Below are 24,950 nucleotides of genomic sequence, written 5' to 3'. Positions count from 1 at the left end.
ATGAAGAACAGTAATTTATAATAATGCCTGATCTATTGCACAGGACACGGGACTGGGCCTCTGAAGGCCTGCGCTCTATTTGTAGCTAGGCCCTTGGCCTGCTTGTAACCTTGGACGGGTTGCTTCTTCTATGTGTGTGCCCATCTCCTCTCCCTCCCTTTGCCTGTTTTCCGGATTTCAAGGAATCTGTTGGCTCAGTGCTGTCTTTCACCATGTGTTTGTTCAGCCCCAACACAATCGGGGCCTAGTCCCTAGTAAGTCTTTTACTGAAAAGTAATAAATAAATAAATAGCAACGTCCCTAACCAAACCTCACAGAGATCTGGGCAACTGCTGAGAAAGCTTCTGAGAGAAAACCCCAAGGGCTGATGGTTATCATGAGCTAGTAATTGCAGAGCCACAGACTAGCTTAATCTTAAAAACATGTTGGCCTGTTTTGCCCTGTCCTCCCATTTTGAACTATTTTAACTGATTCAGGGAAGCTCATGTGCTCTACAGTCTCCCACAGAAGTGAAGAGAGTGCATCACTCACACGCTTATACACATAAGGTAATTGGAAAAGGCAGTATTGACAACCCCAGGCAAAAAGCAGGAGTCAGGCCATCCAAAATGAGAGTGGTCTAAACACCCATGAAATTTTGGAAAACAATTAATTTTGGGAGTGGGGTTTTGCCCTCTGGGTTTTGCACCTTTGAGGTATATTTAGGCCACATTTTCAACCTTTTCTCCACAACCATGAGTGTTAGAAACACACTTGCTTTTTAACAAAACGTGAAAAGTCTTAAATGTGCACATGACTCCAGGAAGTGGGGCTTTAGGAAAACCACCAAATATCACAAGTACCCAAGATGAAATGCCAAGAGTTGGCAACACTGCAAGATATGATCTGGGAAAAGAGTCTGTTTTTCAGCTGTGCTTTTTTATCTGATCAGTTGCAGCAATACACTTACTAAGAGATTCTTTGCAATGAAGTCCTTTCTGTTCAAAAATAGGTGGGCCGTGTTATTGTTTCCACCAATTAGGAAATGGAATCTAAAGGCATAAATCAGCATCCCCAAAGGCAAATAGATCACATATTCGCACAAAAGGTCCTCTGATAAGGATGCACCATGGGAGTTCTCTGCACAGGGCCTCTCTCATTTCCTGCATTGTCTGGGAAGTTTTCATCCCTGTAAATTCTCTTTTCAGCTTTGTAGCATGATGGATATAAAACCAGGCCAGACTCTAAGCGACAATGAAAGATGCTTCAGCAGTAGGGCTGTGAGTTACTGTTCTTGTATCTCTTTTTAAACAAGAAAACCATTTCTTGTTAGCAAGAAAACCATTCATTAACATTCCGAGTGAAATACCAGGAGAGATTTACTTTTTATCTTGGTTTAGACCTATGTGTGTTCCATTATTATTTTCAATTCTTATTCAATACTTTGTATCTTGGTTTAGACCTATGTGTGTTCCATTATTATTTTCAATTCTTATTCAAGTTTCTTTTAAATAAGAGCCATGACACTTCAGGCAGCTGTAAAAGAGAAAAATAGCATATCTGGGCTGAAGGAAAAAAAGGGGGTGCAGGGTTGGTATTTTGCAGTAGCTGGGACAGTGCATTTGTACGCTAATCTCTCATCTCAGTTCACATCTGAAAATTAATGTGTTGGGGTATGTCTACACTACAAAGTTAATTCGAACTAACGTACATGAGACAGCATCTCCACGCTCTAAGTCCTCATCTGATGCCCTGCCGGCACTGCTTCCGGCCATCCTTAACCCCGGTTCAGGGTCCACTCTGTGTGGACATGCTAGTTCGAATTAGCAAAACGCTAATTCGAACTAGTTTTTTAGTCTGGATGCGTTAGTTCGAATTAGCGCTGTAGTGTAGACATACCCTTGGTTTCAACTTCAGCCGTAGGCCAATACATAATGTGGCATGATCAGCAATTTCTGTTTGGGAAAGGCGGGCCTTGATGCAGCTGTGGAAAGAGGTATGTGACGCTTGCACCTCGCCACCACTGTTTTATACTTGATTATCATTAGTCTTTCACTTTCATAAGCACCATCCCCAGCCCACAGCAATATGAACAACCCCAAAGTTACACTAATGTCTAGTGCAGTGGTTACCTACTAGTAGATCAGGATCTACCAGTAGATCCTGGAGCCTCTGACAGGGGACCCTGACTGGTTTGGCCGGGAAGCTCTCAAGGGCTGACACTTGAACTGCCTCCCCACCTACTGTCATGCTGCTCCTGCCCTCAGCCTTGGAGCTGCCCCTTGGGAGCCTCTTGCTTGCCGTGCAGGGTGTGGGAGAGAGGGGAGGAGGGGTGCTGATGACAGGGTGTCCCTCTTTCCCCCACTCCTTTACTTTGTCTCCACACAGAGAGAAGGGGATAGAGGGAGGTTGGCTCTGCAAATCTCTGTCATTCTCACGCTCCTCATGAACACACACTGTCCTTCCCTCTCATCTCCTGACCCAACACAGACATGGGGGGTTGTTACTATTTACTGCTTGCAAAGTGGGTTAGTTTTGGTCTGTGACTGGTCTGTGCATTTCTCTCTTATGCTTAAATTTAAAAATGCCTAATTATCCCTGTGGGAATTGTGCTCCTGAAGGCAGCTGGCATGTTCCTCCAGACCTGTGAAAGTCAGAGCAGGGGGGCTCCACATGCCGTCCTTGCCCGTGGACACCACTCCTGCAGCTCAGTGAAGGAGAATGGTGGCTGGTAGAGGCTGTGGGGTTGGTGCCTGTAGATGAGGGGCAGCACATGGAGCCACTGCTATATATGCCAGCTGCTTTCAGGGGTGGTACAGAGTGGAAGTAAGCCTGCCTTAACCCTACTGCTTTATCCCTGGTGTAGCTGTCTGGCCACTCCCAGGGGTGGGAGAGATTTGAACCCACAACCCTGCTCTCCCTAGGGAAATACCCTATACCCTAAGCCACTCCACAACCCACCGTGCTACCCTGCCGTCAGAGCATCCCTTATCCTGCCTTTCTAATGCAGAAGCCAGCTCCATCCCTGGGGCAACTGGTGTTGGGTGCCAGGCTGTTGCCTGGAGTGGTAGCTGGAGGAGACGCAAAGCCACCACCCTGTGCTCCAGAAGCTGATGCCCTACCCCTTAGGCCACTCCAAAGCCCCGCCCCCCCCTCCAGAAGATCCCATCTCCTGCTTTCCTAATGTGGGAGTCAGCTCCATCCCTGGGGCAGCCTGTGTTGGCTGTCTAGCTGCTCCCAGGGTAGATGGAGGGGGGAGAGAGACTGGAGCATCCAACCCTGTGCACCACAGACAAATGCCCTATCCCCTAGGCCACTCCAGAACCCACCTAACCTCCCTACCCTCAGTGCATCCCCTCCCACACTCCAAACCCCTTGGCCAAGACCACAGCCTGCACCCCAACCTCCTACCTCAGGTGGTGAAAGTGAATGAGATTCAAGGAGGAAGGGGGATGCAATGAGACGAGTGAGGCCTTGGAGAAGGGGTGGAGCAGGGGTGGGGCCTCAGAGAAGTGGGGGAGGAAACCAGGCAAGGGTATTTGGGTTTGAGATAGATCTTACATTGCACTTAAAATTGAAAAAGTGATCTTGTGGTTAAAAAGATTGGAGATCACTGGGCTAGTGTTTAGCCAACAGGTCCATAGACCCCTCCATTAACCTGATGTCATGTGCAATGTGAGTTTACTTGCATTTTCAAACAACGGTCCCCAAGTTACTATATGCATTACACTGTCCACTCTCTACACTATTACCTGTGGACTTGGTCAAAGTCAACAATTACTCTGGTCAGCCACTGCCTGATATTTTCATAACTACAGCCTTTGAAGCAATAAATATTCAACCTTCGTTCAGGCATCTGAGTCACTATTAATTTCTGCTATTTGAAATAATTATGACCTTGGAGCCCATCACAGAACGACACTTCCATTTGGCCATTATTAATAAAAAGTTGAGATGCCTGTCTCATCACTGTTGTCCTGCTGTGGAGGCTGCTCTAGGGCACCCACCCGCCAAAACCTCCATGTGCTGCTGGAAGACAAATAAATAAATTCACAAGCCACCACCGCTAAACACAACCTTCCCAAGGAAATTTAGGGAAGAAGCTCCCTGGATGGGTCTCTCAAACCTGATATTAGAGAGGCTCAAAATAGACGAGCTGAAGGGGAGTCAGGGGCTCCCCCCTTTGGACTAGATTCCACCCTAATGGAGGAGATTCCATCCCTTATGTTCACACTAAATTGTACCTCAAGTATTCAGGGTCTGCCTACAAGGTTCACTGAACTCCAGAAAGGACAGGGATACTCAGCACCTTCCAGGACAGGGCCATAAGGTAAAAAAATAAGAGCAGCGGAATTGCTATCAGAATGGGATCATCATATAAGGTCAATGGAGCTGCCCAAAGGAGTGCTCATCTATTCCATATAGGGTCTGCTATGGTCACTTCACAAACTAATAAAGAGATTCTAAGCCCTTTCCAGGGGTGCATCGAGTGCATAGACCAGTATTTCCCTAGCAGGGTTCTGCGGAATCCTGGGGTTCCGCAGACCATCGTCAGGCATTCCACGAGAAATCGTGGAATAAATAAATACATTTTTTTTCTTACAATGCAAGCTGACATATATATATATATATAACAGCTCTTTACAAATACATTTTCTTGACAATAATTTAGCAGTAATTGATTTGTGCTCCCCACTGTCAACTTTTTCTGGCCAAGCAAATGTTTTCATAGGTAGGGGTTCCTCGGGATATGAAAAATTATTTTAGGGGTTCCTCCATGGGAAAAGGTTGGGAATCACTGGCCTAGACGAACAATTGTCAGGGTGACAGCAACCACCTGGCCACATGCACCAAGGACTGACACAGGGACCTCCAGAGCAGTTACAGCTTGAGCTAAAAAGCGCCAGTGCTCCCTAGCAGGGGATAACAACAGCTCTTAGCTGGCCTCTGCTATGGACAAGCACATATACTCACGAGTGGGTTACCCTAGCTCTGCTTTGAGCAGTTGTATTGAGGTGATCCAGGCTGCAGTGGAAGAGCATGGACTACCTAATCCTCATGCCCCAATTCCTCAGAGAGTTGGAGGGCAGAGCCATGCTCCTCATCCCCACCCCCGGTGCACCTGTCACGGTGCAGAACTGAGAAATGCAGTAGAATCATTTCGGAACAGATTCAGTTGAAGTTTCCCACGTGGCATCATTAGTTTTCATAACTCAGGTGTGTTCACGTCATCGCTTAGCTCTGCTGCTTTAAGGAGCCTTTGACAATATAGTAGCTCCAACTTGATTCCAAAGGAGCTGTTTCCTTTCTTAGCGCTAAGGGAGCATTTGGTGGTGAAGAGTTATTGGGGTTCATTATTCTCAGCAGGGTTTTACCCACTGCATGACAAATGCTGACAGTTTCTGTAACCTACTTCAGAAGTGAGAGCAGGCAGACTGTCATGTCACACATACTATCAATGTGGAAGTATTCATCCTAGCAAATATTTTTCACACACTCAGCTTCCTGCATAGAGCCTGTGGCCTTGTGCGGGTTTTGTTTACTTTTTGCTTAAACACAAACTGCAATGTGGAAATAGCCAATATTTCATGAGAAGCCCCCGGACATCTCCTTCTAGCATGCTACCGTAAAATCAGAACCTAGACTCCAAGCCCCTCCCACATGGCTGAGCGTGGGAGGGTTCACATCCAAATTCCTTGATCCTCTGTGGTTTTGGCTCCAGACTGGTAAGCACTTTTCTTTAGGCTTCACTTTCTCTGAAGCAAAAAGTCTCGCAAGAATAGCCTCTCACAGCACTGAGTCAAAATGACAGAAACTTCACAAGAGCAGCTGATTTTGTATTTTGGGAGGAAGCTCCTGAGATTTGGGGATTGCCTGTGCTCTCCTGAGACTCTTCTTCCCTGGAATAAGCATTTACTTCCAATTAGGCAGCTCAAATCCTATTTAGAACTTGGTCTGCAGGCTGTTTGCACCCACCACAAAACCCAAGTTGAATTGTATTTTTGTAACTGTTGCAATCTGCAAGCTATTCCAGTCATTGTCATAAACAACAGCTCCATCCTCCTCCTCCATCACACTAAGAAGTGGCCCATTTCTTATGATTCCTGGGGCTGCAGCAGCTCAGAATGGCACCATTGTCCCAACAGCCACAGAGTAATTGAGCCCAACTGTTCCTTTGGCTTGCAACCCATGTCAATCCCGATTGGTTCCATCCCATACAACAACATGACATGAGCTCCTAGAGTGAAATACGCAAGCAGAGGTTCACATGATGTGAGGTCAGTGAGGGCTGCAAAGGTGAATGTCTCTGTGATCCTCTGCTCCGTAACTCTTTCCCTTAATCCCATGGAATGGGGAAGATGGCGCCATATGAGCTGCTGTTGCCATTTCTGCTCCAGCTCTGGTGGGAGCAGAGGTGATGACCTCAATCCCTCTTCTGTCCCTATAGCTCCGGCCTTGGTTTACACAGATGGGTCAAACACAGATTGACTGCATCCACATGATTCAGCAAAGGCTTGGTTTATGGAAATGCTGAGTACTAGAGCTGGACGGAGAACCTTTGGTAGAACTATATTCCATCCAAATGTGCTAGTCCATTGAAGCTGAAATGGTTTACAAAAGCTTCAGGGGGTAGCCAAGTTAGTCTGTATAGGATAAACTTTAAAAAACAACAAATAGTCTGGTAGGACTTTAAAGACTAACAAAACATGTAGTTTTGTTATATGAAACTTCTGGTCATCTGAAGAAGTGGGCTGTGCCCATGAAAGCTCATGATACCATCTACATGTTTTGTTAGTCTAAAAGTGCTACCGGACTATTTGTTGGTTTACAAAAGTGGGTCAGTTTCACCAGAATTACATTTTGGAAGAAAACCAGGAACAATGATGTTGGGTCCCACTGTAGCGCGCAGACATCCACCAACATTTTCAGTTTCTGAATCGTTTTCCTCAGAGGAAAGTGCTAAGGTGCAGAACATTTCGGAATGCTGCAAGCGTTGACGGGACAGACTCTGCAGTTCACTTTGCTGCTGCAGGAACTATGAAAAGTTGGAAAGTTCCTAATGGGTACATCTGCCTGTTTTACACAGCCACTAAGCAGATATAAATAGCTGTCGTTGCAGCAACAGCTATTTAAAGAATGGATAGATCCATGCATGGGCATATTAATTTATGACAGCCAATGGGAAGAGAGGGAGGCAGCATAATTAGCCCAAATGAAATGTGAATCCCTTGTCTGACTGAATTGCGCAGGAATCTTTCCTGTAAGAAAAGCAAGACAATGTCTTGTAAGGAGAAGCTGCTTCTTATAATGAGGTAAGAGCAACAATTCTGTTTGGATTCTCAGAGTTCTGACATCACTCGCTTTTTAAATCTCAGTGAGCCTACAGAAAGGAAAATCCTCCTCATGCGTTGAGAACTAGGAGGCTTGTGAGTACTCCAGAGAGTCTCCTCCTTTGAGTACTATTTCAACATGATCTAAAACAGAGATCAATACTCCTTGTGCTCTCATTTTCCCCATGCATTTAGCCCAGAAGAAAAAGAAAAGTCCACGTTCCATTTTTGTTTTCTCCCTTCTGTGCTGTTTGTACAGTCAACTCATATGAAAGCCCCAAAGACTTGGGGCACAGGTCACTTAATACTGAGACAGCAGCCTTGGGAGAACAAGGCCCTTCCTCAGCTTTCTACTTTTCCCCCTTTCCCTTCAGACACGTGGGCTTGTGGTTCATGCATTTCCACTCAGAACCTGGGCCTGCATGAAAATGAAAAGCACTGAAAGAGGAAAGTCAACGGAATGTTTCTGACTCTTAAAAAGAGTTTGAGGTTTTGGGCAAAGGTTCAAAGGTTTTTATTTCAGTGTGTTCCTTATTCTTAGTATTATAAGCATTCCAGCCAGGGATCCGGGCCCTGTTGTGCTAGGCACTGACCAGAGTGTAGTAGAGGAGCCAATGACATTGCCTCGATCCTGGTGCCAGTCGGACATCTGCCTCAGTAGAATTTAAACTGCCTCAGCTGGCACTGGTTCCCAAAGAGCAACAGTCAACTGGGGGTAGCAGACTGCATCCCTTTCCTTCTCTCTACCCATTACACTCCCCCAGCCTTCAAAGGGGATGGAACATAGAGCCCGCTATTCCAGCTGGGTATTCCTTGGAGAAGTGGCACATTTCTACCTCCAAAGGGAATCCAAACCAGTTCAACCACCATGCCATCAAGGCTCCCAGATTTTCATGAAATGCTTTAATTTTCCCCTCCAGTATTCTATAGGTTTCTGTAGACTCCTGTCCAGTCCTCCAGAGTCCCAGCTCTGAACACATCATGCAGCACAGATTTTCTCACCAACCTTGACAGGGGGTGTGAGTACCTCAAGTGCTGGTGTCCAATGCTGCCGATTGAATTTGTTAACCTTTCTGCATTGGACACTTCCCTCAGGTTCAGTCTCCTCTGGCAAACAGCAGGAGCTCTGTCAGCAGGCACTGGGAGAGAACACAAGGCTGTAGGTGATATCCCACAAAGTTTCTGCTTCAGTTTGGCCTTTTTGAGACTCCTGCCCATATCTGTTCATGAGCTGCTTGATGACCCTTAGTTTTAAGGGTCACTTCTTGCTATAGCAATTAGAACATGGCTCCTACCCACTCTACTGACAGAGATGCTGCTTTGGGATGATAATGGCTTGCTTGCTTGTCTTGGAATTCTGCCTCAGTTTCCCCTGTTTATTGGTTGGTTTCGCTCTTTTGCTAAATTATGTTTCCCCTCAGCTAACAAGCGCCCAAACAAAAATATCCAAATAAACAAACCCTGATCCAGTGTTCCGTCATGCTGAGAGCAGCCGATGTGGTGAAGTGGGTAATCAGCTCCCATCCTCAGGATGGGAGGTTCAGCTAAAGGGGAACTTCCACTCACCATGAAACCCCAGCAGGAAGTTGAGTCCCACCGTAGACTTCTAGCATGCACTGCTTCTCTGCATAAGGTCACTTACTTCAGCCAAAAGTATCCTCTTCTCTCACTCCCTGCATCCTCCAGACATCCTACTTCCTGGAAGAGTAGGTGTAGCAGGGTGCACTCACCTTTTGCGAGCACCCCATGGCTGAGTGCACGTGCCTGCACCCTGTTACTATGTTTGTGAGGGCTCTTCAATGACTCAGCCCTCCAGATGAGTCACACACAGTCTGTGTTTGTAATAACAAAGCAAATCCCTTTCAGGTACAAGTCCAACAAGGGCCTCTCTAAGTGCCCCCCATAAAGTCTCTCTGTTCCCGCTCTGGAACAGAGCAGTGCCCCAGGGCTGCCTCCTTGGAGGCAACATCTTCACCCTCTCAGGGCATTTCTAGCTGGCTTACCTTAGTTCAGTTCCCCACTCTGGGGTACCTCACTGTCTCAGCCACTTTGCCCTCCCTCAGTGGCTAGTGGGGGGTTGGAAGAGACCTAGGTCCACCTCCAAATCTGTGTCCTAGCCCAGGGACCCTGTAGATAGCAGCTCTCTGCAACATCTCTTCAAAGATCTGTGTTGCTGCTATAATTCCCTTGGCCACGCCCCCATGGCCCCAGCACCTTCTACACCCTTATCTCAGGGCCCTGTCCCAGTGCAGCCCCAGGAGTCATACCAGAGCATCATCTGCTCTAGTCCAGCTCCAGTAAAGAACTGAGCTTGCTCAGGCTCTCCCATAATCTATACAAACATTAAATAGCCCATTAGCATCAACCGTAATATCTCCATACCCTGCCGCACTTCATAATCCTGAACAGACTACAACTACACCTTGGACATATAAAATATAACATACTAGCTTGCTGGACCCTGACTGGCTGCTTCCCAAAAAGCTACTCTAGGTAGCTTGGAGCACTTCTCTATTCCTCTTTTGTGGGATGGAGGTGTGGCAGGACCACAAGACTTTCAGGGGGCCTCAGGACCTAGTCCATCCCTTCACTGTAGGTCTGCTTCATTATGGGGTTGTCTTTGTTGGAGAGGGAGAGTGGGGTGGGGGGGAAGGACAGGGACGTAAGCCAACTTTTAAATATTAATCTTCACAAAATGACCATGTGAAGTTGTATGCTGGCTCCATTAAACAGAATAAGTTTTCTAGTCTTAAGAGTCTTTAGTGACCTTTCTCACGGTAACCTTTGAAAAGCTCAGTGGGTCAAAGTCATCCCTGTTCTAATGCCATTGTACTTAGATCAGGGATTAATTTGGCCCAGCTTGCTAAATGGTTGAGAGAGACTCTAGTGTGTTTGTTGACATTTTTATAGCAGCTTGTACAAACCCTATTTCCTTGTACTAAATACTTGAAGAGCTTTTCCAGACAAACATTTTATCCAAAATATTTAACAACAATGCTAATATGCTGTATGTAGCAGCAAATTACTTAGAACAAAAAATGATGTTTTCACTAGATGTGCACAGTATCACCATAAAAAGTAACTGATTAACCATCTGCAGAATAAATGCACACTGTATATTATTGTTTAACTTCCTGAACTTCCTAAGATACAACTGTTGTTTCACCCATGGTGCAGACAGACTTAGCAGTGGGTAAAGTTTCTAAGAACAGAAAATAAACAGCTAATATTTATTACATTTCCTGTATCCTGCAAGCAAGCCTAAACCTAAGGTCTTAGTATAGTCACATCTGTTCAGAAGAATCTTAGGATTATACTATCATTCCTTTTTTTTCTGGATGTTTATGTCTTCTGATTTCATAACTCTTAGCATCAGTAAAAATAAACAAATCATGCTTGTTCCATTGTTGCAGCTCAGAAATCTGTCCCCCAAAAGATCACTTACTAAAAGAAAAGATTAGAATCATAGACTCATAGAGCTGGAAGAGACCTCAAGAGGTCATCAAGTCCAGCCCCCTGCCCAAGGCAGGACCAATCCCAACTAAATCAACCCAGCCAGGGCTTTGTTCAAGCTGAGACTTAAAAACCTCTAGGGATGGAGATTCCACCATTATTAAAATAGCAGAGTTAATATGTCAGATTGCATTGTACATTCAGAAGCACATATCAACTATGGGATGAACCTCCCTGGTCCGGCATGATTTTAATTAGCCAGAATTCACTTATGAATGTGGCCAAATTTTCCACATTCCCATAAAGTTTCTTTACATCCACCAGTCCTGGATTTCAGTGTTATGTGCTGTTATGTAGCTCAAATTTATCCCTAAGCATCTTTGAAGAGCCCAGTAAGCCATGGACGTGTTGGTAATGCTGCTTGACAATGTTGACCTTTCGTGGTTCAGCACCAGTCAAGCCCCGAGACTGCTGGACTAGAGAGGTTAAATCTGTACCAGATTTTAAGAAATAAAATCTAGAGCAAAAAATTCCAAAATGTTGTTGATCGCTATCAGGACAAAATCAGATTAATTATCTTCTACATTGTGCATGGTTGTGACGGGATGTCAATAAATCTTATGGACAAAGAAAACAGCATGATAGCTTTTGGGTTAGTTTTAGCAAATTTCTATTCCACAACTTGGATTGCAGGAAATCAGGATCTTATGAAGTCACTATCAGCAAATATTCCCAGCTAGCTGGCAAGTGAAAGTGACCTTATAATTTAGATCAGGGGTCAAACTGCCAGCCCGAGCGATTACACAATCCATCAGGCCGGGAGGGCCTATCTGTTATCAGCCCCCAAGACCTGCCTCTTACCAAGATTTCCTTGCCCTCTCCCCGCATGGCACCACATCCCCCAAGCACATGGCTTTGGGGATCACTGGGGAGGGGGCAGGGCCTGGTGCTGCGCGGTGGCAGTGGTTGCATCCGCCTGCACTCCTCGCAGTGGCAGAAGCTGCAAGGGAAGAGGAGCGCATTGGGTGGGCACATTTGCTCCACTGTGCTCCTCTTCCCCGGTGGCTCCTGCCACTGTGCAGAGTGTGGAGGGGACTGCTGCTGCTGCCATGCAGTGCCAGGCCCCCCTCCATGGATCCCCAAAGCTGCGTGCTTAGGAGACAGTGTGTCAAGGGGGGAGAGGTGGGACTTGGGGGCCAGTAATGGACAGCCCCCCCCAGCCCGCCAAGAGTCCTGGTCTGTATTGTGCAATCACTCTGCCTGGGGCTGGCCAGGACTTTTAGACCCCGATGTAGATTTTACAACATCCTGGATAGCTGTGGAAAGGATGTCAAAGGAAATACGTCCCCACTGAGCTTGTCCTGAGTTGTGTTTGTCACAGCAAATGCAGTAACAATGGGGAACTCCACAGTAGTTTCTAAAGCAGCGTGTCTTAAAGTGTGTTCCGTGGCACACCAGTTTGCCACGAGGCAGTCGGAGGTGTGCTGCAGAGAGAACAGAATTCAAAATGGCCACCCTTAACGGGACAAGCCTCCTTTTTTTTTTCCTCAACAACTTTTCCCTGGGGGCTTTTTTTCCCTCTCTCAACAAAAAAAATCCTTGGTGTTCTCCATAAAAAAAATATTGTTTGGTGTTCCTCGGTCTTAAAAAGTTTTAGAAACACTGTTCTAAAGCTTTGTGCTCTTCCTAGTCCCAGACAGACCAATTAGAACTGAATTTGGGTGTGTGGAAATGATGCCAACACGCCAGCAAGGTAGTCATGACTTGGTAGTCATTGAAAGAAGGAGCCAAAAGCAGAGGCAGGAGGCATCTAGAGAATTCTTTGAGGCCACTATAAACACATTCCAAACACATTCAGACGTTTGAAGGGACACACAAAAATTGGAAAATTGACATTTTCAATAATATTTCACTTGAACCTCTAGCAATCTCCAGCAAACCCTATAGAGTACAGCATAAAGTACAGAATGTAATTTCTTGCTTAAACACCCCACGTTGGTTCCCTGCATTTCCTTTCTCATCATTGTTTTAATTCTACCTATTTAGAAGGCAGAGTCTGGATACTCTCTGTGCTGATAAGTAAGTTACACATTGTTCTTTCTGATGATCTATGCCAAAGGGTCAGGAGTGATGCTATGCTGCAATCCAGAGACGTATCATTGTATTAAAGAGGGCTGGCTAATTTCAAAATTTATCCATAGAATCCTTTACAAACATTTGTTTGCTTACCTGACATCCTAAGTCTCTGAGGGTACATCTACACTACAGCGTTAATTCGAGTTAACTTAATTCGAAATAGGTAATTCAAATTAAGCTAATTCGAATGAACGCATCTACACACAAAACCTATTTCAAAATAGCGTTTTGCTATTTTAAAATCGCGTGTCCACACTGAGTGGACCCTGAACAGAAGTTAAGGCTGGCCGGAACCAGTGCCGGCAGGGCATCAGATTAGAACCCTACCCCAGACAGACAGTTCTCAGGGTTTCCCGCTTGCTTGTCTACCTCAATGAGGGACAGCAAAGCAGTCCTGTCTTGGAGTGCCCTGAGTGCCCACACTCGGGCACCACAGCACTCAGCCACATGGAGCCAGAGCTGCCCCTAGGCACACTGGTGCGTCTCGTGCGGTCGTTGCCATCAGCCCGGCTGCACTTGCTGCAGGCTGCCATCCAGGGGGTTCATCGGGGGGCTTTCAGGATCCAGGAGGGCCTGCGGGAGAACATCCACCCCGAGGAGCCCTCAGAGCCACTCCGGTCCTCCCCATGGGGGGGTCATGCCCCATTCCTCCCTCACGACCTTCCACTTACTCTTCCCTAGCCCCCCTTCCTGATGTCAAACAAAAGACACGTATGTTCAAAAATAGAAACTGGGTTTATCGAACAAAACTGGGGGCGGGGAAATGAACCTCTGGGGAGACTGGGAGAGGGAAACCTGGGAAGAGGGAGCTGGAAGGGGGAAGCAAGGGGAAGAAGGGGGAGGGGAAGCTCAGGGTTGGGGGTCTCACCGGACCAACTTGACTTTCATGCTAACCTGCTCCTGGGTTCGCATGTGGCCTTTGGTGGCCAGGCTGGCAGCTATCCTGCCATAGACGACCGTGTTCCTCCGTCTAGTGCGGAGATCATGGACATTGGGGGCATCCCCCGCAAATCTGAATAAGGTCCATGATCGCCACCCTGGACCAGGAAGGTGCCCACCTTCTCCAGCCCCTGTCATGCTCCTGGGAGCTGGCAGACTGCTTCTGGGAGCTGGCAGACTGCTCCTGGGAGCTGGCAGACTGCTCCTGGGGAACAGTGGAGGGCTGGCTGCCAGTGGCTTGCTGGCTCATGTTTTGGGGCCACTGGGTCAGGGGCCCCAGTGGCCACTGCTGGCTCTGGGCTGGCAGGCTTGGAGCTGGCACAGGCACTGTGGCCAGGGTCTACCCCTTTAATGGCTCTGGGGCTGAGGGAGAGGAGAGTAAGTTTTCCTGGTCGTACCCAGAGTGGCCACCAGGGCTCCCCGGGAAGGACTGGAGGCCCCCTATTTCGAATTAAGTGCCTACACAGCACTTAATTCAAAATAGCTATTTTGAATTTGGCATTACTCCTCATAGAATGAGGTTGACCAAATTTGAATTAAGTTCTCCCCTATTTCGAATTAATTTCAAAATAGCGGTTTGTATGTATAGACGCTATTAAAGTTACTTCGAAATAACGGCTGTTATTTCGAATTAACTTTGCAGTCTAGACATATCCTGAGCTATCCCACAAACTCCCTTCACAATGGGAGACAGAGCAAATCCATGTGACTCTTCAGTATTCTAAAATGTTAGCTGGCGAGGTTCATCTGGCAGCAGATTTCTACTCTACAGTGACTGAGAAAATGGAATTGTGAATAGAGCTGGGCAACATTTTTCAAATAAAGTTTCCCCCCCCCCTCCAGAGAAAATTGCAGATGCAGATGGACCAAAACAATTTCTTGAATTTGTTTAAATATTTCAGTCAAAAATGCCCCCACACCCATTCTGAAACCCCCCCAAAACATTACTCTTACACATTTTGAAAACAAAATGTTTTGATTTTTCAACTGGAAACACCTTCTTGTTTCAAGTTTTACTTCTTTTTTATTTTAAAAAAGATTAAAAACTTGAGAACCAAATGAAACTTTGTGTGTCAAGTTGAACAAAATATTTTGCTTGACTCAAAACTATTTTTTTCAGCTTTTCTGTTCAGATCAACCCAAAATGAATTTTTGTTTCGGATTTTGTGAGGCTCCAAGATTACAGTCTTTCAAGGACTCAGTTAGCTGAGCTCAGTTTGTATTTTTAGCTGCAAAAATCTGGGAGAAACCCCAAGGAAACATTCTTTTCTTCTATATCCAATATTGTTAACAAAAACAAAAACAAAAAAAACATTGCAGAGAGTTATAACGGCGTATATGCCAGTTTGCAGAGTCACTTGCTGAGGAAGGAAAAAGGAATATCCCAACTACAAGTCACTTCCTAGTCCTTTCCTCAGGACTGCTTACTTGATTTCCAAACATAAAATTCAAAACCAGACCAAAGCAACTCAAGCTTCTTTGATAGCCCTGTGTGACGGGCCGAGTGAGGCCTGCACTGCGGCAGGCAGAACAGGGTCCGCACTGCCGAGAAGGGGAGGGGAGGAAGCCGCGCCAGGGGACCAATGCCAGGGCGCCAGACTAACCGGAGCCGCCGCAGCGGCCAGCGGGGGGCCCTTCGCTTGCCTAACCTGGGGGCAGGGCAATGCCGCACCGGGCAGCGACGGACAGGGCAGGGAGGTGGCCAAGGCCGCGATAGAGCCGGGTTGGACTTGGACCAACCCGCTGGCTTGGGGAAGGGCCGTGGCAGTGGCAGAGGAACACCACAGTAGGCCGGGGAGGCTGGCTCACTGGCGGCCCACCACGTCACGGGGGGGGGGTGGAGCCCCAGCCCCAGGCCCGTGTTCCTGGGTGGGGGGATGCCGAGGGGGAGGGGCAGGGTCCCCGGATGCACCATGGCGGAGTTGAAAAGGGCAGATGGAGTAAGCGGCGGGCGGCTCCCATAACTGGAGTCGCCTGCTAAGCCGTGGGAAGCGCTTTACTCCTCCTAGGTGGCGGAGCCGAGGAGGTGGCTGGAGGGCCCACGCACAGACCCCGGAATGACGAGATCCGACAAAGCGGTAAGCCCGATGAACTCCGCAGAAGGGCACCCAGACAGGAGGGGGTTTGGAAACAGCCTGGGGCAGAGCGCTTCTGGTGCCCATGGGCTGACGTGATTCGGGAAGGAGCCTCGACAGTCGGGTAGGGGTTAACGTCCCTATCCTCTAGGGCCCCGGGCTGGGACCCAGAGGAGAGGGCGGGCCCGGGTCCCCTTAATCCCCCCCTCCCAACGCCTGGATATTAGTGTTGGCCATAAGGTGGCGGGAGAACTAGCGCAGGCTCCGGAGGAGGGGCTATCTGACCAAAGGGGAGAAGGACTCCGTTAGATCCAAGCACACGCAGGATGGTGGGCCCGCAGGACCTTGCTCCCATTAGGGAGCAGGTGCTCGTGCCCATAAATCTGCCTCTGGACTCAAGGTAGCGACGGTGGAGCCCACAGGGCCTTGTCCTCTCGGGGGGACAAGAGCTCACACCCCAAGAGGACCGTCACACCCTCTTTTGCCAGCTCCTCCTTTCCTTTCCTGACCCTGCCTAGATCTGACAAGCGGGCACTGCTAACCCTTCACAAACCAGAACAGCTCTTTTAAAATCCTGTCACAGTATGGTGTGAGAGACCATATATAAGGTATATAGACTGTCATCTGCAAAAACCTCAGCTCAAATCCAGATTTGGTGCGATGAAATGATTATGATGGTCTCAATTAGCCCCTAATTCATCATGTAACAGAACCACTCCCAGCCAGAAATAATGTGTGGGAAGCTCTCCCAACATTGTAGGTAAACCAGCTTCACAAGGGGTACGTCTACACAGCAATATTATTTCGAAATAACTTAGTCCATGTCTACACTGCAGGCAGTTATTTCAAAATACTGTCAAGCTGGAGGACTTCTTACTCGGACTCCTATAACCCTCATTGTATGTAAGTAAGGGAAGTCGGAGGTAGAGTGCTCTATTTCGAAATACGTGCTGTGTAGACGCTCCCTATTTCAAACTAAGCTACGCAATTGACGTATTTCGAATTAAGCCCTGCTGTGTAGATGCGCCCAAGGGGAATAGCTAACAGCGCTGAGAGCCTATTTACAGCAGCGGTGCACAACCTGTGGGCTGTCTTCCTGGAGGGGGTCGCAGAGCTGGGCTGGCCGCCATTTTGTTTTCCCAGCTCTGCATCTGTCGAGTGGCAGGGGAGCAGACCAGCACTTGGGTTTTTTTTTTTTTTTTGCTCACCGAAAGTTTTCCTGGCATTGGGGGTCGTGAATTAAAGAAGGTTGAGCACCACTGCTTTATAGCATTGTAACTTGCTGCACTCAGGGTGTGGGTGTATTTTTTCACACCCCAGAGCAAGAAAGTTACAGCGCAGTAAAGCAGCAGTAGACAAGCCCTTAGAGTGCAGCAACTGTGGAGTTAGTGAGCACTAAATGCTTTGTCAGGGTAGACAACTCAGAAGTTAGAGCATTAGGAGATGATTTACTGCACTGTAACTTGCCAGTGTAGACAAAGTCTCAGTAGCAGACTGGGAAAATGGGAAAAGATGGAAGTCCCCTTTGTAAGGCAGTTGAGATGGGCTGAAGGAATTGAATGTCTGAGTGGTTATACAAAATTCTAAATAAGCCTAGTTTCAGGTCCAGGTTCTGTTTTATCTGGAGCACTTAAGTTCAGAGGCATGGAGCGGGAGGTTCAGATAAAAATGTCCAGTTTTGACCCATTTCCAACAACTAATGAATGAAAACCATGGCTTAATTTCTGATTGGCTGAAGACTACATGATTTTTGCAGAACATTAGAACCTGTTTAAATAAACATCTAGAAGAGAAACACGAAGAGTCTGGCTCAAGTCAGTGTCCAAATATCAAATTAGGGTTCCTAAAACGAAGCCTTATATGTAGCAGAAAATGAAATAACTACTCCCCAAACGGTAGTTAAACAAGACAGGAGAAAGTAATTTTGCAGATCTTCTGATCTGAGAAAACCAATGGCAAAATCTGCATTGACTGGAGAAGGATGGAGGCCTGTAAGAATGGGTCTGAAGTTGTATCAATTTGAATTCCCAAAGCACAGTCAAGCTGTAAAAAAATTAAGGAAAAAACCCTGACATGATTAACAGCAATACAAGGGTAACATCTTTCCTTAGCTCTGGAAGGGACACAGAAGTGCATCCTAGAAATTTAGCATGTCTTAGCTCAGCTGCTTGGAGAGAATATTCCCAAGGGAAATCTAGTATGTTGTGAAGAGAAACAAAAGACTTGGTACTGTATCTTCACTGAACACATATTTGGCAACATTTCCTATACAGAGACTCAAGTAAATGAGTGTTCAGACACCAGCCTTGTACCTCACGCAGGCTTTTTTTGTTTTTAGAAAGAATTTCTTGGGATCAAGATGAAGCTTTGAAAAGAAATAATCCACATAAAGTTAGGAAACAGCTGAAAGCTAATCTACAAACATTTTCCATAGTGAAGGATAGATCAAAGAGATTTTTTCAGGTCAGGAAGACTCTGTGATGATGTATTTCATATTCTTTATGGAAATAAGCTTATGAATATGCACACCTGGAAATGTTTTATGCAAAATACTCCATAAATAAGGTATCACTTGAAAAGTTGTGATCTGCTGAATGTATATATTTCATTTGTAGACACGTATCATTTCTGTATCTGAAATTAGGAATATTGACTGTAGATTTCTTATCAGCCTCTTATAACTACTTGAACATTTGTCTCTTCTCCCCCTCCCCCTTTTCCCTTATTTATTCTTGGATCTGGTCTTCTAATATTCCAGTCTAATACTTCATCTAATACTTCAGATGAAGAAGTGGGTTGTGCCCACGAAAGCTCATGATTCCGTTTACATAATTTGTTAGTCTTTAAGGTGCCACTAGACTTTTCATTGTTTTTTAAGCTTTTCCTTTTACAGACTAGCTCGGCTACCCCTCTGAAACTGTAGATTTATCATCAATGTGTTCATGTTCGGAAAAGCCTATTTCCAGCCCATCAGGAATAACAAGGAAGAAGCCAGACACAGAGCTAATATCCCATTAGCAAGAGACATATGAGTGGAGGAGAACTGTCTTCCTGCAGACATGCTAAACTGCTACTGATTCATGTACTCTGGGGTGCTACCAAGACATGTGACCATGTCACCTGTTGCAGGACAAGCTCAGTGGGGACGTATTTTCTTTGACATCCTTTCCACAGCTATCCAGGATGTTGTAAAATCTGGGTTTGAGCTGAGGTTTTTGCAGATGACAGTCTATATACCTTATCTATGGTCTCTCACACCATACTGTGACAGGATTTTAAAAGAGCTGTTCTGGTTTGTGAAGGGTTAGCAGTGCCCGCTTGTCAGATCTAGGCAGGGTCAGGAAAGGAAAGGAGGAGCTGGCAAAAGAGGGTGTGACTCTGCGTCAGTGCTGGAGGAGGCCAGAGAGCCTGATTCAGCAGGACAGAGGGTCAAAGGGAGCCTATGAGGGCAGGAAAGTTGGCTCAGTGGTATTTCAACAAGTGGCAGTCACAAGGGCATCTTTGTGACCAAACCCATCACGGAGTCTATGAGCTATCAATGAAGTTCCATGAAAAAGCAGCAAGGATTGGTTCAGTCGGTATGAATCATGACAATAATACTTGGCATTTCTCACATGAAGATCAAAGGACACTTTGGAAATGTTGAAAAATCAAGTTTGGTATGATCTATGAAATTATGCATATTATACATTGGTATTTCTAGTGCATTTAAGTGGATGTCCACAGTGGCACAGAAAGTTACTACCAGAGCTTAGGGAAAAAACACAGAGATCTGATTCCAAATGCTTTTTTATAACCACTAGACAACCCTCGCACTACTTACTAATTAACATCTTACATTAAACAATGCATTGGTAAGAAATCAAAGTTGCTTAAGGAAACAGGCAAAGAGGGGGAAAGCAATGTTTAATTAAAACCGGAATAAAAGAATGAGTTTGTCTTGTGAAATAGCACTGAAAAAATTCCAGTTACTCTAATTATTAAACAGTAATATAGAAGCTTTGAGAGGACCACCATACAACCCACCCCCAATTTGCAGATTATTCAACCCAGATCACATTGGGTTGTTTAATCCCCCAAAATGGAAGCACAAGGCCTAAAAAGGTACTGAAAGGAAATGAATGGATCTTTTCAGAAAATAAAATGTCAGAGTAATTACTTTTTAATCGGTGAAAGACAAAGCTATCTGAAAGGCAAGTGGGAGATCATAGCTTCATTAGAGAACATTTTCTATGGAGAGCAAATTCTGTGAGGGGTATAAAAGTTACGGACACTAGTGCTTTTGTTTGAGAGCACGCCGCAAATCAGCTAAGGTTTGGTACAGTGTGCCAAGTGCTCTCTCACTTTGTCATTCATTTAAAAGCAGACTCAAGGGTCCGAGAGCCACTCAGCCACACTGGGCAAGGCAGAACAAATCAAAATGGGAAGATGTGGCGGCAGCAGAAATACCACTGTGGTGTGTCTAGCTCAGCGCGGCCCCTTTCTTCAGGGGTGTTTTGACTGCCTCTTCCCCACATGAGACGCGTCGGTAGCTGGCTGGGATTTCAACAGCTGCAAGAGCAGGGAGGAGATTCTGTCAAAGCTGCTAATCTGGGCATGGGAAGCGTAACAAACTGAAGAGAGAGGAAAAAGGCTCTGGGGAGCAATTAGTTAGCTCCACCCTGGAGGAGTTGTGCCTTGCACAGGGTATCTTGCTCCTGATGTAGCAGACTCCAGGATTCAGATGTGACTGTACTGCAGTGTATGTGTAATGTTTTAACTGTAACATGGCCATCTCTGAACCACATTGTGTTACCCCAGCCAGCATTGCACTAGCACGTGGGCCTCAAAAGCAGCACAACTAAATACCCTTCAAGGGACATCTAATGCTACTGTAAATTGCACAATCTCCTGTTGTACCTCCTGTCACGTGTCATGCAGCTTTCCATTCCAGCCCTGTCCCGCCGGCTAATGGGATATGTTCCTGAGCATGACAAAGTAAAATTGCCTCATTGCTCCCCCATTTGTTTCTAGCTATTGTTTCTTGTCTCAGACTTCGACTGTAAACTCTTTTTTGTTCTGTTTATGCAGCATCTAGAACTGTGGTCCCCCAACTTTTTACGTCATGCTCCCTCCAGTGTAACTAGTCTGCACTACAGGAACTGGGAGCAGGGGCCCGGAGCCAAGGGGGGCCAGAACTTTGTGACTGGGGCTGCAGGTGGGGCCAGGAGTCAATACTGGGGCCTCAGGTGGGAGTGGAACTGGGGCCAGACCAGAGTGGGGCTGGGTAGCCTTCCCTCTTTGCCCCCCATGGGGGTGGCCTGGGTCATGCTGCGCCTCCGAACCTTCCTCCATGCTTGCCAGAGGGCTGCACTCCATAATGTGGGGATCCCTGATCTAGGGTAATGAGGTCCTAAATCATGGCCCCAATTTTTTTTAAAAAAGCCCCTCAAAGTTAACAGCTTTGACAACAACTCAGGGCCCTGCTAAACTAAGAGAAGAGACTTGTCTCTGCAACTCAGGTTTAATTTGCCAGACTCTTGTCATATGATGAATAAATGCAAACCTCCGAACCTGTTATACGCTTGGAGATAGCCTTGGGAATGAGGCTACGTCAGAGAGGGTTCAAAGTTATGCTAATAGATAGATGCTATGGGCTATCTGCATGCAGAAACAAGTAACTGAAAAGTCTGCTCTTGCTGTAAGTTACTGATTAGCTGTGATGCAATTAGAATTTCCAGCTGTTTTAGTCCTAATATTATGGTCACCATGAATCTGGAACATGTTAATAAAAATAATCCCGTGTTCTGTGTCAACTTTTTCCGTTACTTTTGCTACAAATGACTTTCTTAACTCTCTCAGGGCATATCTACACCTATGAGAAGATTGATGCTCCAGAAGTTGATCTTCTAGTGTTCGATTTAGTGGATCTAGTGCCGATTCGTAAATCAAACCCTGAGGACAGCTCCCATTGGTGTCCAATACTCCTTCTGTGAGGAATAAGGGAAGCCAATGGGAATATTTGCTTTCATCAGCCTCCTGCTGTGTGGACACCACCACAACTTGGCTTAAGGTATGCAGACTCCAGCTACACATTTTGTGTAGTTGGAGTTGCGTGCTTTAAGCTGCTCCTTCTGCTCTTGTATAGGACAGGAAGAAATGGTCCTTCACAGCAGATGATGGTTCAATGGGAAGCTTTCCAGGAATATGGGAGATAGGGCTGGTCTGCAGTAACTCCCCATGTGGACAAGCTAATTGCAGAAGAAGAAGTTTTTCAGTTTTAGTTTAGTCCACTTTGGAAGTAGTTAAAGCAAACGTGGTACAGGCAGTCTCTGGGTTACGTACAAGATAGGGACTGTAGGTTTGTTCTTAAGTTGAATTTGTATGTAAGTCGGAACTGGGACATATTGTAGGGGAAACTCTAGCCAAACATTTCTCCAGAGCTCAGTTTTATTCTCCCACACCTCACTTCCCTCAGTCCTTTATTCTCAAGCTGAGGTGTCTGCTGAGAAAAGCCGCTCTGTCTCCCCCTGGTCTGCTGGGGGGTGGGAGGGAGCGCTAGCTTCGCGTCTCCCTGGTCTGCCGGGGGGAAGCAGCTAGTGCGGGGTTGCCTCACCCTGTTTGTAAGTAGGGATCCGATGTAAGTTGGATCCATGTAACCCGAGGACTGCCTGTATTTAGGTTCCCTGGAACATAGCCATAGTCTGCTTGATGGGATTTCACCCACTCACTTGACAGTTGAGATTCATCTTACATTCCCACTGGACCCTAATACACAGACCTTAACTTCTGTAACCATGTCAGCATTTGGAGTTGTTTGGCACAGTTTGGGGTTTTCCATTTGTCCTTGATGAACTCTGCTAAGCAGCGTTGGCATGGTTTGGGTTTAGATTGTAGCCTTTTACATTGTATTTTAAAGTTCTCTTTGATGTGGAACATATTTTGCTTATTATATTTTAAAAGCATCTTGTAATTTCTGTAAGTAGTAGAATTGCTCTTTTTATTTGTCCAACTGTTGTTTCCTTTGTCTAGCCCTGTTAGAAATTAAAGGCACTGTGGTGATAAGGGTTGCATGTTTCTTTTCTTCACTTGTGTTCTTTTTGCGAGTTACTTGTAACTAATATTTGGACTATAAATTGGCTCAGGCCCTGACTCGACCTGGAGCCAGTCCAAATGCAGCAGTCACAAGCATGAAAATGTGGGAAAGTTTGGGTCCAGTGCATCTAACCTTGTCTCACATTTAGGACATATTAGGCAGTCGCAGGAGAATTCTGTTTCCCATTTTGGCACTAAATAAGACTACTTACTGGTGATTTTAGAGTACTGGAAATGTCACTGTAAAGATCATCACACCAAGTGGGGAGAAGATCTGTCTCTGTCCATCCAGTAGCGAGCCTGCTCTCTGGAAATACTCCTCTTCCACAGCCATCTGGGTTAGCATCCGTGCTGGCTGTGCCCTCTCCTGCCAAGCTAAATGGTTCATCTCTGACAGCAAGGTCTCTGCCTGGCTCCATGATACCACCTGCAAGGCTACAGTGCTATGGTCCCTAGGCACTGTCCCCTGCCTCTGTGTCAAAGTGTTCAGGAGAATTTCCTTGTCAGGGCCTGAAGCAACCTCCCTGCTGTGGGTTACTGAAAGGAGCCCTGGAAGGTAAAACAAGGATTTCATTTGTAACTCCAGATTCCCTCAGCCACGGGGCTAAATCCTCTAACTGCAGTGAAAGTATCAATAGATGTCAGTGAGTGGGAGATAGGAGTGAAGTATGGGGGTTGCTTTTCATTCAGGCTACAGGACAGGACCTTTGTTCTTTTTCTGTGGTAATTTGTAAAACAAGCCCTCTCTCTGTAGACAGTCGAACAGTATCAAATGGCAGCTTGTCTTCGCACGCTGACCTCAAACCCTTGCGCTGCCTGGTTTGGTATTTTATGGTCTGAGAAGAAAGCTGTGAAGCATTGCAGCTTCCCAGCTCTGGACAGTACTTCAAACAGGGCTGGTTCGAGCCATTCCTGCGCCCAGGGCAGCGGGCGCATGACGCATGCGCAGCTCCGCCCCCGGACGCACGGCGCATGCGCAGCCCCGCCCCCGGTGCGCTGCGCACCTTACAGCTGCAATCGGGCACGCGGCTCCCGATGGCAGCTCTGAGGGGCGCTGCGCGGCCCCCATCCCCAGACGTGTGGCGCCCCTTACAGCTGCCATCGGGCGCCCCCCATGGGTTGGCATCCTGGCAGATGCCCGGCTAGCTCCCCCACCCTAATCCGGCCCTGACTTCAAGTGATAGTGGGAAGAAGCCAGAGGCCATTTAAGACAGGCTGGGTTTGGAAGGAGATGCTGCTAGAGTCTCTTCTGTTACCCCATGCTTAACAATGGAGGGGAATTCAGTCTATCTCGTTTTTTTCTCAGCATTTCTGTTTTTAAAGTGAAAAATTGAGGGTAGTTTGAAATACGATGGCAACAAGGTGGTCTGAGAGCCTGTTCAAGGGTTTGTGCAGAAATTAAGCCGTGCAACTTCATTCTAAGATACTCTTAGGGTATTGAGAGAGAGGCAAACTGGCTCACAAAAGCATTCATGCCAGGGCACCAGAAAACAGGCTCCTCAGGGGGCTATATGGGCATGAAGCTTTCCTGCACATTGAAATTCAGAGCACCAGTGAGCTAAATGGAGCTGCCCATGTGGGGAATTTCACTAGGAAACCTGGTCCCCAATGGATCAGATATTCAGTTTTAAGTAGTCTCAGAGGGGTAGCTGTGTTAGTCTGTAGCTTTACAAACAACGAGTAGTCCTATGGCACCTCAGAGACTGACAAAAATATATAAATAGTATCATGAGCTTTTGTGGGCAAAACCCACTTCCTCAGATGAGCTGGAAGCTGGAGCGGTTTCTGAAGAAGTAGGTCACAGGTAGCGTTTGTAGTTAAAAATGAGCTTCCAGATTCTGAAATGTTCCAATAATGTGCACAGCTAGAGAACAGGTCCAGCTTTACTTTCAGGCTACGTCTAGACTGCAGGCTTCTTGCACAAGAAGCTTTTTGTGGAAGAGATCTTCTTGCGCAAGAATGC

General features: G+C 46.5%; 1 long non-coding RNA gene across 1 annotated transcript in view; it reads right to left on the bottom strand.

The window, feature by feature from the left end:
* The window catches only part of LOC149523572 (uncharacterized), a 50,731-nt gene that overhangs the window by 12,476 nt on the left and 13,305 nt on the right, over positions 1-24,950 (bottom strand). The window lies entirely within an intron of this gene.

Source organism: Pelodiscus sinensis, chromosome 14, assembly GCF_052426305.1.
Source record: "Pelodiscus sinensis isolate ZL-2025 chromosome 14, ASM5242630v1, whole genome shotgun sequence".
NCBI classification, from domain to species: domain Eukaryota; kingdom Metazoa; phylum Chordata; order Testudines; family Trionychidae; genus Pelodiscus; species Pelodiscus sinensis.
The sequence above is the reverse complement of the archived record's forward strand: the minus strand, read 5'-3'. Positions and strand labels throughout refer to the sequence as shown.